We start from the raw sequence: 14,118 nt of genomic DNA on the forward strand, positions 1-14,118 counted from the left end.
CAGTACCTGGTTCCTGAGGCATTCATGGAGGTAGTGAAGTTGTTCGCAGGTAGCGCTCAGTCAGTTGGCAAAGGTTTCCCATTGTCTGGCAATTTTTGGCATGTTATGCCCGTAGTTATTTAAAATATTGGCAAAAAATCTGTAGTTCGGGTTGTGGATGAGGTTGTTGACTTGCTCATTGAGCTGTCTTGTTTTTGTTCAGATGCTTTGTCACCATGCTAAGTGACATCATCAATGGAGCCTCCGATGAAGCGATGTTATTCTACTCCACTTGAAATTTATACTGTCACATCCATTATGGTGAGTACTATTATTTCCAGTTTTGATCTGTATGGATTTATATATGGGGTCCAATTCTATATGTTTGTTTTTTTGAAGTACGGTTCTCCACCCACTCAAAAAACATGAAGATATTAAGGGATTGACATTTTAAAAAAAGATATTCGTTTGTTTTAATTTATGTCTTTTTTATATTAGCCTGTTTTTCTGATCAACCTGATCAGAGATAAAGTTGCACATCTTTTGAGCGATGGGACTTGAACCCAGGCCTTGATCACTGCCCACAGGAGGGCCCCCAAATGATTGCAACAGGACTCAAGATAATAAAATGTGAGGCTGGATGAACACAGCAGGCCAAGCAGCATCTCAGGAGCACAAAAGCTGACGTTTCAGGCCTAGACCCTTCATCAGAGAGGGGGATGGGGTGAGGGTTCTGGAATAAATAGGGAGAGAGGGGGAGGCGGACCGAAAATGGAGAGAAAAGAAGATAGGTGGAGAGAGTATAGGTGGGGAGGTAGGGAGGGGATAGGTCAGTCCAGGGAAGACGGACAGGTCAAGGAGGTGGGATGAAGTTAGTAGGTAGATGGGGGTGCGGCTTGGGGTGGGAGGAAGGGATGGGTGAGAGGAAGTACAGGTTAGGAAGGCAGAGACAGGTTGGACTCAAACCTGCAACCTTTAATGCTGAAGTCAGACATCTTATACATTAGACCATATGATCATGTCTTCACCCCTGTTTTATGATCTAGGTTAAGAAATTAACTCCGTGTGGATACTGTGCATAACTTTGCATCATATTCTGTTGAAACGACTACATTGTCTACTTCTATCATTAATTACTAAATGCACTCCTCGTTGAAATAGAGCAACAGAAGTATGGGTGTAGTGTTGACAATTGCTTGTGGCACAGTGGCTCAGTGGTTAGCACTGATGCCTCACAGTGTCAGGGACCTGGGTTCGATTCCACCCTTGGGTAACTGTCTGTGTGGATTTTGCACATTGTCCCTGTGTCTGCATGGGTTTCCTCTGGGTTCTGTGGCTTCCTCCCACAGTCCAAAGATGTGCAGGCTAGGGTTGGGCATGCTAAATTGCCCGTAGTGTTCAGGGATGTGTAGATTATAGGGGGATGGATCTGGGGCGGGTTGCTCTGATGGTCAGTGTGGACTTGTTGGGCTGACAGGCCTGTCCCCACACTGTAGAGTTCTATGACGTTATGTAGTGTCTTAAGGGAGGGAACAGGAGTAAATAAGGAGAAGAAGTTTGGAAACCAAAAGCTTTATGCATATGCTCAAGTTAATGTTCTGCTGGGGGAATGAAATCTTCTGGAAGTCAAGGGTTGAAGGTTTCACCATAATATGAGGAAAATTTGTTACAGCAGGAGCGTGACATCCATTGCTAGTAAAAGTATATGCATGGTATGAATAAAAATATTTATAATTCCAAATGAAATGATATAATACTCACTTGACAGGCCTAATTATTTTCAATTGATGCCTCTTCACTTTTTTGATCTAATAGTATTACTTTATGTAATTCCTCCCACCATCGCTTTTAATCTATGTTTTAAATGCATTCCCACCTCCACCCATTAAAATCAATTAGAGAACCTGTACTTATTGTTTTTATCATATCAGCACACTGACAATTTTGTGGTTAAATTCTGGAGTGGGTTCTTTGCGTGCCCTGTGTTGCTACCAATGACCTTCATCAAGAACTGGAGACTTCTCGGTCATATATTAAAATGAGAATGGATGGCTGTTTGAATGACTCCACCCATGACTTTTTCTCCAAGTATAGCAAGAGTAGTTTAGAACTAACTAAGAGAGCTGGAGCCTGTTCCAATTATTGGTGAAGTGCTATAGTTTGGAAACTACAACTGAAACAAATTTCAAGAGAGATTGCAGTAATCCAATAACAAAAATATTTAAACTTTGCTTTAAACTTTAATTGCGCTGATTGATTTTGATGAAAGGTCACAGATGTGAAAACTTGGGCTGATTTTCACAGCCCCATTGAGATGAGGGATAGTGGCAGGGGGCCAAGAAAATTGGAGGAGCTGTGTAGGGATGGCTCCTCAATATGCGATTCCCTGTCATCAAGGAAATTTCTTGGGTGGGCTGAGTGTCAGACTGACATTATGATTGACAAGGACCGTCAGACTATAGAACAATTAAATTCCTAATTGGCAGACATTTTTATGACCTACTTTCCTGCCAGGGACTAACTCCTTACATCCCCCTCATCACCGCACACTGAGTTCAGCAGAAGCAGACTCCCAGCAGTAGACAAAGTGATTGTCAAATCCAATAGTGATCAATCTTTCCTCATGTAATAAAGTGTAAAACTGGATGAACACAGCAGGCCAAGCAGCATCTCAGGAGCACAAAAGCTGACGTTTCGCGCCTAGACCCTTCATCAGAGAGGGGGATAGGGAGAGGGTTCTGGAATAAATAGGAAGAGAGGGGGAGGCGGACCAAAGATAGAGAGAAAAGAATATAGGTGGAGAGGAGAGTATAGGTGGGGAGGGGATAGGTCAGTCCAGGGAAGACGGACAGGTCAAAGAGGTGGGATGAGGTTAGTAGGTAGGAAATGGAGGTGCAGTTTGAGGTGGGAGGAAGGGATAGGTGAGAGGAAGAACAGGTTAGGGAGGCAGAGACAGGATGGACTGGTTTTGGGATGCAGTGGGGGAAGGGGATGAGCTGGGCTGGTTGTGTGATGCAGTGGGGGAAGGGGACAAACTGGGCTGGTTTTGGGATGCGGTGGGGGAAGGAGAGATTTTGAGGCTGGTGAAGTCCACATTGATACCATTGGGCTGCAGGGTTCCCAAGCGGAATATGAGTTGCTGTTCCTGCAACCTTCAGGTGGCATCCTTGTGGCACTGCAGGAGGCCCATGACGGACATGTTGTCGAAAGAATGGGATGGGGAGTTAAGGAGATAATGGGAACTGCAGATGCTGGAGATTCCAAGATAATAAAATGTGAGGCTGGATGAACACAGCAGGCCAAGCAGCATCTCAGGAGCACAAAAGCTGACGTTTCGGGCCTAGACCCTTCATCAGAGAGGGGGATGGGGGGAGGTTCCCTCCCCCCATCCCCCTCTCTGATGAAGGGTCTAGGCCCGAAACGTCAGCTTTTGTGCTCCTGAGATGCTGCTTGGCCTGCTGTGTTCATCCAGCCTCACATTTTATTATCTTGGGATGGGGAGTTAAAATGGTTAGCAACTGGGAGGTGCAGTTGTTTATTACGAACCGAGCGGAGGTGTTCTGCATTATGTCTAATCCTTCCTCATGTGCTGGAGTTTGCTCTACACATGGAATCCTGCTGGAATTTTTTATCTGAAGATTTTTCTGTGGACTTTGAAGCTCCCTCCCCGTTGAGGCACCATGCCATTCCCTTTCTGCCTCAGCAATTTATTTCCCAGTTAGGCTGCCTGCCTCACACCATTATAGGCAGCACGCTGGCACAGTGGTTAGCATTGCTGCCTCAAAGTGCCAGGGACCCTGGTTCGATTCCACCCCTGGGGAACTATCTGTTTGGAGTTTGCATATTCTCCCTGTGTCTGCATGGATTTCCTCCAGGTGCTCTGGTTTCCTCCCACAGTCCAAAGATGTGCAGGCTAGGTGGATTGGCCATGCTAAATTGCCTGTGGTGTTCAGGGATGTGTAGCTTAGGTGGGTTTTTGGGTAATGGGTCTGGGTGGGATGCTGCAAGGGTCATTGTGGACTTGTTGGGCCAAAGGACCTGTTCCAACGCTGTAGGGATTCTTTTCTATGATCCGGCCTTCATGTTGAGTCACAAATGTTATCCATCTCCTTTTCTTAATAAAGCAGTGAGTGCAGAGATAGCCAGTTAGGAAGCTGCCTCTTGAAAGGTTATGCCAGTGAGTATGTTAAATTTTGCCGTTGAGCAAGGGTTTCTAATATGGGACCAATTCCTAGCAGAAATTTCAGCCTATTAACTCTGTTTTTCTCTCTACAGATGCTGTCTAATCTGCTGAGTATATACAGCATTTCCTAATGTTATTTTCTTGATTGAGTTGGACTTATCCTTTATAGCATAACAGCCTTAGAAACTGCTGGCCGCCTTCACGTTTTTTTGCACATTGATAGAAGACAAAAGGACTCATACCCAGTATTCCCAATGAGAACTCCCTTGTAATTTTTTTTGTAAAGGAAGACAAGGAGGACTGCAGGATGTTTGTGGGAGCATGCAACAGACAAGGACCCGTATTGTCACAAAATATTTAAAGGCCTCACATCTATTTGGGATAACTGTGCTTTGTGACTTTGAAGCTTTCAAAATAAAATCTCTGTGTTCTTGTGTTAATGTTATAATGTTATTTATTAAGCCCATCAGTTCCAGTTGTTAAATCAACGCAGCAGTGTTGGTCTGTGAAGAACCACAGTTGGGATCGTCATCTTAGATAAATTGGCCTGTGGCTATAAAAGTGATAACTTGTATTTAACCATTTTAATGCCACAGGTTCATTTTGAACAGCCATGGCAGATTGGTGCAGCATCAACCAGGAAGTACTCCACAGACATACATTCACCATGTCACGGACACATCTTTTCAGAAGTTTAGGGACTTCATCAAGTACAATATGATAGCAAGGCAGTGACTTGATAGGTCCATCCAGTTTAGTACATTGCTAGTGCAACATATGGCATTCATGCATCATTGTGTGCCATTTTTGCAAACTTTTTAAAATTTCTTAACAGTAAGTTACTGAATTTACAGATTGTATGTGACAAGATGCAAAGGTACATTTTGTGTCAAACATTGATTTTCATGTTGCATTCATTCACAGGTGTTCTTCCTTCCTGGAATTTTTAAGAAAAGTAGTCAAGTGGGTAGACACCAAAGGTTGGCATTTAACTAATATAGACAATGACCTTGCTCAAAGTTACAAGAGCATCAAAAGAGCTTTGCATTGCATTGCAGGCCCCTACTCGAGTGATCATCAAGTGCATCATCAGGATCTTAAAATCAAACTGTCACTGAGCAGTACGAGGTCTTGTGAATGAGGAAGTAGTACCTGCACCTGAGCCAGAAGTTCCATGGCCAAGTTCTACGCCATAACTTAAATGAAAGCAAAATACTGCAGAACCTGATAATCTGAAACAAAGAGAAAATTCTTGAGGAACTGAGCAGCTCTGGCAGCATCTGTGGAGAGAGAACAGAGTTAATATTTTATATCAGTGATAATGGGAACTGCAGATGCTGGAGAATCCAAGATATCAAATTGTGGAGCTGGATGAACACAGCGGGCCAAGCAGCATCTCAGGAGCACAAAAGCTGACTTTTCGGACCTCGACCCTTCATCAGAGAGGGGGATGGGGAGAGGGAACTGGAATAAATAGGGAGAGAGGAGGAGGCCCAACGAAGATGGAGAGAAAACAAGATACAAGAGAGTTGCAGTGGGAGAGAGATTCCCTGAGGTTGGTCTGGAGGGAGGAGGATAACTTCTTCAGGTTAGGCATCCCTGGAAGAGGCTTCGCAGTGGGGTTAAAATTGTATCAGTGATAATGGGAACTGTAGATGCTGGAGAAGCCAAGATAACAAAGTGTGGAGCTGGATGAACACAGCAGGCCAAGCAGCATCTCAGGAGCACAAAAGCTGACGTTTCGGGCCTAGACCCTTCATCAGAGAGGGGGATGGGGAGAGGGAACTGGAATAAATAGGGAGAAGAGGGAGGCGGACCGAAGATGGAGCCTAACCTGAAGAAGTTTCCCTCCGGACTCTCCACCTCCCCCTCTCTCCCTATTTAGTCCAGTTCCCTCTCCCCATCCCCCTCTCTGATGAAGGGTCTAGGCCCGAAACGTCAGCTTTTGTGCTCCTGAGATGCTGCTTGGCCTGCTGTATTCATCCAGCTCCACACTTTGTTATCTTTAGAGTGTCTGATTTGATTCTTCATAACTGAAGAACACTTGTATCAAGCACAAAACATGAACTCTGATTCTCTGTCCACTCATACTGCTCGACCTGCTGAGTTTCTTCAGTCCTTTTTATTTTCTTTTTATCTCACTCCAGAACTTGGTGGTCATACAGTAGTGTTTGTGACCATGCACAGATTCATAGTGAGCCTACTAATTCTTCCAACGTTTAGTGATTATTCCCAAAATGGGGGAAAAGAAGTGTGACATGATATGGACAAGCAAACTGGCCTGTACAGATAAAAAAGGTCTTTAGAATATGTGATAACAAAGTGTGGAGCTGGATGAACACAGCAGGCCAAGCAGCATCTCAGGAGAACAAAAGCTGACGTTTCGGGCCTAGCCCCTTCATCAGAGGGGGATGGGGAGAGGGTTCTGGAATAAATAGGGAGATAGGGGGAGGCGGACCGAAGATGGAGAGTAAAGAAGATAGGTGGAGAGGAGAGTATGGGTGGGGAGGTAGGGAGGAGATAGGTCAGTCCAGGGAAGATGGACAGGTCAAGGAGGTGGGATGAGGTTAGTAGGTAGGAAATGGAGGTGTGGCTTGAGATGGGAGGAAGGGATGGGTGAGAGGAAAAAGGTTAGGGAAGCAGAGACAGGCTGGGCTGGTTTTGGGATGCAGTGGGTGGAGGGGATGAGCTGGGCTGGTTGTGTGATGCAGTGGGGGGAGGGGACGAACTGGGCTGGTTGTGGGATGTGGTGGGGGAAGGGGAGATTTTGAAGCTGGTGAAGTCCACATTGATACTATTGGGCTGCAGGGTTCCCAAGCGGAATATGAGTTGCTGTTCCTGCAACCTACAGGTGGCAACCTTGTGGCACTGCAGGAGGCCCATGATGGACATGTCATCTGAAGAATGGGAGGGGGAGTTAAAATGGTTTGCGACTGGGAGGTGCAGTTGTTTATTGTGAACTGAGTGGAGGTTTTCTGCAAAGCGGTCCCCAAGCCTCCACTTGGTTTCCCCAATGTAGAGGAAGCCACACCGGCTACATTGGATACAGTATACCACATTGGCGGATGTGCAGGTGAACCTCTGCTTAATATGGAAAGTCACCTTGGGACCTGGGATGGGGTGAGGGAGGAGGTGTGGGGGCAAGTGTAGCACTTCCTGCGGTTGCAGGGGAAGGTGCCGGGTGTGGTGGGGTTGGAGGGCAGTGTGGAGCAAACAAGGGAGTCACGGAGAGAGTGGTCTCTCTGGAAGGCAGACAAGGGTGGGGATGGAAAAATGTCTTGGGTGGTTGGGTTGGATTTGGCCCCAACCGTGACCACCTCTACACCCAGAGCATTCAGACCCTTCAGAAGTGTTTCTCCCTGCAAGTCCTGAAACAGACACTTGCAGCCATGCGCCGGCACCTCCAGGCACTGGAATCCAACCTGCCCCAGCTCAGAGCCTCCCTCTCCCAGACCTGCAAAGGACCTCTCCTGTTTTTTATCCTCCGCAGGATCCACAGACTGTACACCCAGTTCTACTCAGCTTTACTGAACTCCAAATATCGTAAGTACCACAAACCCACTGGCCCCCGCCACCTTAAAAAGGATTCCTGCACCTCCCCCACCATGCACCCGCCGCCATTGACCATGAGGACACGGCCGGAGACCCAACCAATGACGTCACATTCGCCACTGCCGGGCACACCACTTCCGGGACCGCGGGCGCAACCGCTCCAGCAGTGGCTGCCTCCACTTCCAGTTATAACACCACACACACCACCCTCACCGCTGCTGCTGCCACCCACCCCGCTCCTCCCACAGCCGATGGAACCCCGCCCACAGCCGACGCCGACGGAACCCCGCCCACAGCCGACGACCTCATCGCTCCGCCCACAATCTCCACAGCCAGCAACCCCAGAGTAGACAGCCGCACTGAGCCCTGCCGAATCTTAACCATCCCTGCCGACCTCCCACGGACTGAGGACGAACGGTCAGTCCTAAGCAAGGGGCTCACCTTTGTCCCCCTACAACCATACATCAACGAATACCAATCACGTTTGGGAATTGAGCAGTTTTTCCGCCGCCTTTGCCTGCATGCTTACTTCTTCAACCGGGAGCCTAACCCTCCTTCCACTGACCCCTTCATCTGCCTCCAACCCAAGTCCTCCTCCTGGACACCACCCCCAGGCCTCCTACCCTCCCTCGACCTCTTCATCTCCAACTGCCATCGAGACATTAACCACCTCAACCTCTCCACCCCTCTCACCCACTCCAACCTCTCCCCCACAGAACGGGCAGCCCTCCGCTCCAACCCCAACCTCACATTCAAACCCGCAGACAAGGGTGGCGCAGTGGTAGTATGGCGCACTGACCTCTACATCACCGAGGCCAAACGCCAACTCTCCAACACCCCTCCTACCGCCTCCTTGATCATGACCCCACTCCTGAGCACCAAACCATCATCTCCAACAACATTCATGACTTCATCACCTCAGGGGACCTCCCACCCACAGCCTCCAACCTTATTATTCCCCAACCCTGCACAGCCCGTATCCATCTCCTTCCCAAAATCCACAAACCTGCCTGCCCTGGTCGACCCATTGTCTCAGCCTGTTCCTGCCCCACTGAACTCATCTCCACCTATCTGGACTCCATTTTCTCCCCTTTGGTCCAGGAACTCCCTACCTATGTCCGTGACACCTCCCACGCCCTCCACCTCCTCCAGAATTTCCAATTCCCTGGCCCCCAACACCTCATTTTCACCATGGACATCCAGTCCCTATACACCTGTATTCCTCATGCAGATGGCCTCAAGGCCCTCCGCTTCTTCCTGTCCCGCAGGCCCGACCAGTCCCCCTCCACCGACACCCTCATCCGCCTAGCCGAACTTGTCTTCACCCTCAACAACTTCTTTTTCGATTCCTCCCACTTCCTACAGACAAAGGGGGTGGCCATTGTCCTCCGCATGGGCCCCAGCTATGCCTGCCTCTTTGTAGGTTACATGGAACAGTCCATCTGCCGCACCTACACAGGCTCCAAACCCCACATATTCCTCCGTTACATTGATGACTGTATTGGCGCCGCCTCTTGCTCCCCAGAGGAGCTCAAACAGTTCATCCACTTCACCAACACCTTTCACCCCAACCTCAAGTTCACCTGGGACATCTCCAACACATCCCTCACCTTCCTGGACCTCTCAGCCGCCATCTCAGGCAACCAGCTAGTTACTGATGTCCATTTTAAGCCCACCGACTCCCACAGCTACCTAGAATACACCTCCTCCCACTCACCCTCCTGCAAAAATTCCATACCCAATTCCCAATTCCTCCGCCTCCGCCGCATATGCTCCCACGATGAGGCATTCCACTCCCGCACATCCCAGATGTCCAAGTTCTTCAAGGACCGCAACTTTCCCCCCACAGTGGTCGAGAACGTCCTTGACCGCGTCTCCCGCATTTCCTGCAACACATCCCTCACACCCCGCCCCCGCCACAACCACTCAAAGAGGATCCCCCTCGTTCTCACACACCACCCCACCAACCTCCGAATACAACGCATGATCCTCTGACACTTCCGCCATCTATAATCCGACCCCACCACCCAAGACATTTTTTCCATCCCCACCCTTGTCTGCCTTCCGGATAGACCACTCTCTCTCTGTGTCTCCCTTGTTCGCTCCACGCTGCCCTCCAACCCCACCACACCCGGCACCTTCCCCTGAAACCGCAGAAAGTGCTGCACTTGCCCCCACACCTCCTCCCTCACCCCCATCCCAGGACCCAAGATGACTTTCCATATTAAGCAGAGGTTCACCTGCACATCCGCCAATGTGGTATACTGTATCCATTGTAGCCGGTGTGGCTTCCTCTACATTGGGGAAACCAAGCGGAGGCATGGGGACCGCTTTGCAGAACACGTCCGCTCGGTTTGCAATAAACAACTGCACCTCCCAGTCGCGAACCGTTTTAACTCCCCCTCCCATTCTTCAGATGACATGTCCATCATGGGCCTCCTGCAGTGCCACAAGGATGCCACCCGAAGGTTGCAGGAACAGCAACTCATATTCCACTTGGGAACCCTGCAGCCCAATGGTATCAATGTGGACTTCACCAGCTTCAAAATCTCCCCTTCCCCCAACACATCATACAACCAGCCCCACTCATCCCCTCCCCCCACTGCATCCCAAAACCAGCCCAACCTGTCTCTGCCTCCCTAACCTCTTTTTCCTCTCACCCATCCCTTCCTCCCATCTCAAGCCACACCTCCATTTCCCACCTACTAACCTCATCCCACCTCCTTGACCTGTCCGTCTTCCCTGGACTGACCTATCCCCTCCCTACCTCCCCACCTTTACTCTCCTCTCCAGCTATCTTCTTTTCTCTCCATCTTCGGTCCGCCTCCCCCTCTCTCCCTATTTATTCCAGAACCCTCTCCCCATCCTCTTCTTTGATGAAGGGTCTAGGCCCGAAACGTCAGCTTTTGTGCTCCTGAGATGCTGCTTGGTCTGCTGTGTTCATCCAGCTCCACACTTTGTCATCTTGGATTCTTGAAATGTTGCATATTAAATTTGTTGGGAGCCAGGATCGGGGCAGATGCTACTTCTGCTCCAACACCAAGCAAGAAACCTAGAGCTATGACTGTGTAATGTTTAATGAAATTTTACAGAACTAGTCAGCTTACATTGCAGGTGAAATGGCCCTGTAAGTTCAGGGAGGTTGTTGCTTTTATTTGTCAATAGAAGAGTGGTAAGGTTGAAGTAGGCTACAAGACTCCTTGCAGTATTTGGTAAAAGTTGATCACTACTTTCTTCACAAAGTGAGGCCTCTGCTCTTTGCTTCAATGCGAGTCAGAGGACAGGCTTGTTGAGGCATCACCAGGGAAATGTAACTTGAAAAGCCTTGTTTCCTCTTGTTGCCATTCTTCATGTTGCAAGAAGGAAACCAAATAATATGTGTGTATGATAAATCAATTTTTATTGGAACAATAAAGATTAACTCTCAGCAAATAACACAAATACAGAAACCAAAGGGAGTAGAAGAATAAAAATAAACAAAATTATCAAGTTTTTACTAACTGAATTAAAAAATTCCAAGGCAGAAACTATGGATGCTGGAAATCTGAACAAAAACAGAAAATGAGTGTGAATACTCATCAGGTTAGAACATAAACAATTGTTTTCTCAGATCTGTATTCATCAGAATATGGTTCTTCCTTTAACTTTAGTGGCTGGTAACTTTGAGAGTTTAATTCTGATGAAATTAGGGCTTCATTTCTGGTCTCATTTTCATGATCAGATTTGGAATGAAAACACATCATATGCAGAGACTTGCCCAAAAACAGATGACTTCTCTCACCATCCTTTTAAGTGGCAGGGATTGAGTGCGATGGAACACCACCATTTTCATTCCTCATGCACTCAATTATTACTCCAAACTTTGGAAGAACATCACAGAAATTCAAATTAAAATATTATGATATACATTAAAACTTAAGATTGACTAGTTACTAAAGGTACAGATCAATATTGAAACTGTCCATAAATCCAACAGACAACTTGATAAGATCAACTTTAAATTTTTTGACTAAGGTACTCCTGATTTTAAATTAAGTGAAAACAATGAAGTCTTGTTTCATCGAACGGCTTCTCTTGTTAAGTTGATGGGCTGTCTGCCAAAGACATTCATTTATAACAAGCTTTGTTTCGTGAGTTGGTGTCTCATCCAAATAGCTGCAACAGAAGTTGTCATTTCTGTGGCATTTCAGAGCAATGTTTTTGAATATTTCTGAAGAAATGTTCAGGGTTATTTTTTTCTAAGCAAGAGGTCAGACAATTTGTTGTATAATAATCTAATTAGTCAGTATTGTATGTAATTTGATATTGGGTTGAAAGTAACCTCTCACTCTAGTCCAAGCTGAGGAAGAAGCAAATGCAAATATCAGAAAATGGAGTGACAATTGCAGACATACCTGAAATCCATTGTTACCATTGTACCTTTTTTGATTAAATAATGCAATTTGTCTATAGACAAAAATGAGATATTCAAGCAAGTAATGATACTTGATTGACACTAACACTGTTAGAACATTAATTCATAAAATTACCACTGAATATGAGGTAGCCTGTGCTTCACCAGAAATTTATTTTAAGAACAGTTGATCTGCATCATACACAAAGAATCAAATGAAATATATTTATTTTCTGGATAAAGAAAGCTGTTTTTCAAAAAAGCAGTTTTATGTTTTGTGACTTGCTGCTTTGGGTCAGTAGCTTAGAAACTACTATTCGTACCAAGAGAATGCTTAATATGTTCCTCTGGTATTCCACTGTCCATTATTTTAATTAGGTTACTGCAGCTATATTACACATGGAGAATTGTTTGACAATTGCCATTATAAAAAAATTAGCAATGTTGAGTCCTCTGTTTTTTTCTGAACTTCACCCAGGTCTCTAAATTCAAGTTTGGTTACTGAAGAACAAGAGATATTATTCCGAGCATAGTTAAGAATCTGGGGGCAAGGAAAGCTAAGCTGCCTCAGATTTTCACTCAATCATCTTCAAGCTTCCACTACCCGATCTAATCAGGAGGAACCCTGCAATATATGCTGAGTAGTAACTGGATTTGTGATAAGCTGCTGATTGCTTCTCAACTATAACAATTGTGAGGAATAAGATTCAATATCACTTATAAACCCAGACTGTGGAGAAGCAGCAGGAAGGACTGGATAAGGAAGAGTAGCAACCAACATTGCCATTTTTTGGTTCTACAAGAACATTTGATTGAGAAGTGTGTCAACCAGCATCAACACCATATCCCCTTTACCATCAGTCCTACATTCCTCTAACTTCTCTTTCAATAACCACATTTTTCTACCGCACTCTCCCAACATTAAAATTTCAGTACAGATCAAGATTTACTGAGTCAATATTGAAGTTTTGCAGGTAAAATTCAACAATCCACCTTAGTACATATTGTGTACGTTTCTCCATCCTAATGATCTTACACCATGTTTTCGCAGGGGACAGAGCTGATTAACTTGAAGACATGTCAAATTGCTTTGGAAGATATCCTGAAAGATCTCTGGTATGGGAAGACTGGTCTTCAGAATGCTCAAACTCAGCCTGGATTTGATAACTGACAAGCACTGACAGACGTAGGAAACAGATGTGATGTCATCTCGAGAGATGGCGGTTGGTTTTTTTATTCATAGAGTCAATGCTATTCTGACAGCTGGGTTAGAGAATGGAAGGATAGGGTGCTGTGCTGAATCCCTTTCAACAGTAATTCCAGAGCTATGCAGCAGATACTTGAGCTTCATTGTACCATTCTGTACTGTAATGGAAGCAGTTAAGTTGGTCATGAAATGCTGATTCATGGCGGGTTCTCTTTGCTCAATGTGTTAATCTACTTCATTTTGGAAGGGATAGGCCCTAAGCCCTCTGGAATGTTCTGTTCCAAATTCAAGGTGGAATATTCCAAACTCTGACATCATGCACTAATTCTCTATTGGGTTGGCAATTTACTAAACATTCCTTTATGTTTTCCCATTAGACTTTGGCCTTATGTGGCCTATCAAAGTCAGTTTTGTATTCCTCTATAGGAAAAGGACAGTTGGGGTGGGGGAGTGTTCAGATGGAGTTAGTGAAAGTACAGGCCCAACATAGAATCCCTACAGTATGGAAACAGGCCATTTGGCCCATCAAGTCCACACTGAACCTTTAGGAACATCTCACTCAGACCCATCCCTCTCCCCCTGTAACCCTACATTGCACATTCCTAGATAGTATAGGCAATTTAGCATCTTTGGACTGTGGGAGGAAACCCACGCAAACATGAGGAGAACATGCAAACTCCACACAGTCACCAGAAGCTGGAATCAAACCCTGGTGCTTCAAGGTTGCAGTACTAACCACTGAGCCACTGTAGTGCCTGTAGGGTGAACTACAGGAGCAGAAAGCCCAGGAAACAGTGGGTGTCC

The 14,118-nt window shown here is 46.3% G+C and overlaps 1 protein-coding gene across 1 annotated transcript in view; it reads left to right on the forward strand.

Annotated features, from left to right (window-relative positions):
- Nucleotides 1-228: 228 nt before the first annotated feature.
- Nucleotides 229-14,118, forward strand: part of grm5b (glutamate receptor, metabotropic 5b) — a 678,909-nt gene continuing 665,019 nt past the window's right edge. Inside the window, exon 1 of the mRNA XM_059646560.1 lies at nt 229-300. The gene's annotated coding sequence lies outside the window, so the exon portion shown is untranslated. The remainder of the gene's footprint in view (nt 301-14,118) is intronic.

The sequence above is a fragment of the Stegostoma tigrinum genome, chromosome 6 (assembly GCF_030684315.1).
Source record: "Stegostoma tigrinum isolate sSteTig4 chromosome 6, sSteTig4.hap1, whole genome shotgun sequence".
Classification (NCBI taxonomy): domain Eukaryota; kingdom Metazoa; phylum Chordata; class Chondrichthyes; order Orectolobiformes; family Stegostomatidae; genus Stegostoma; species Stegostoma tigrinum.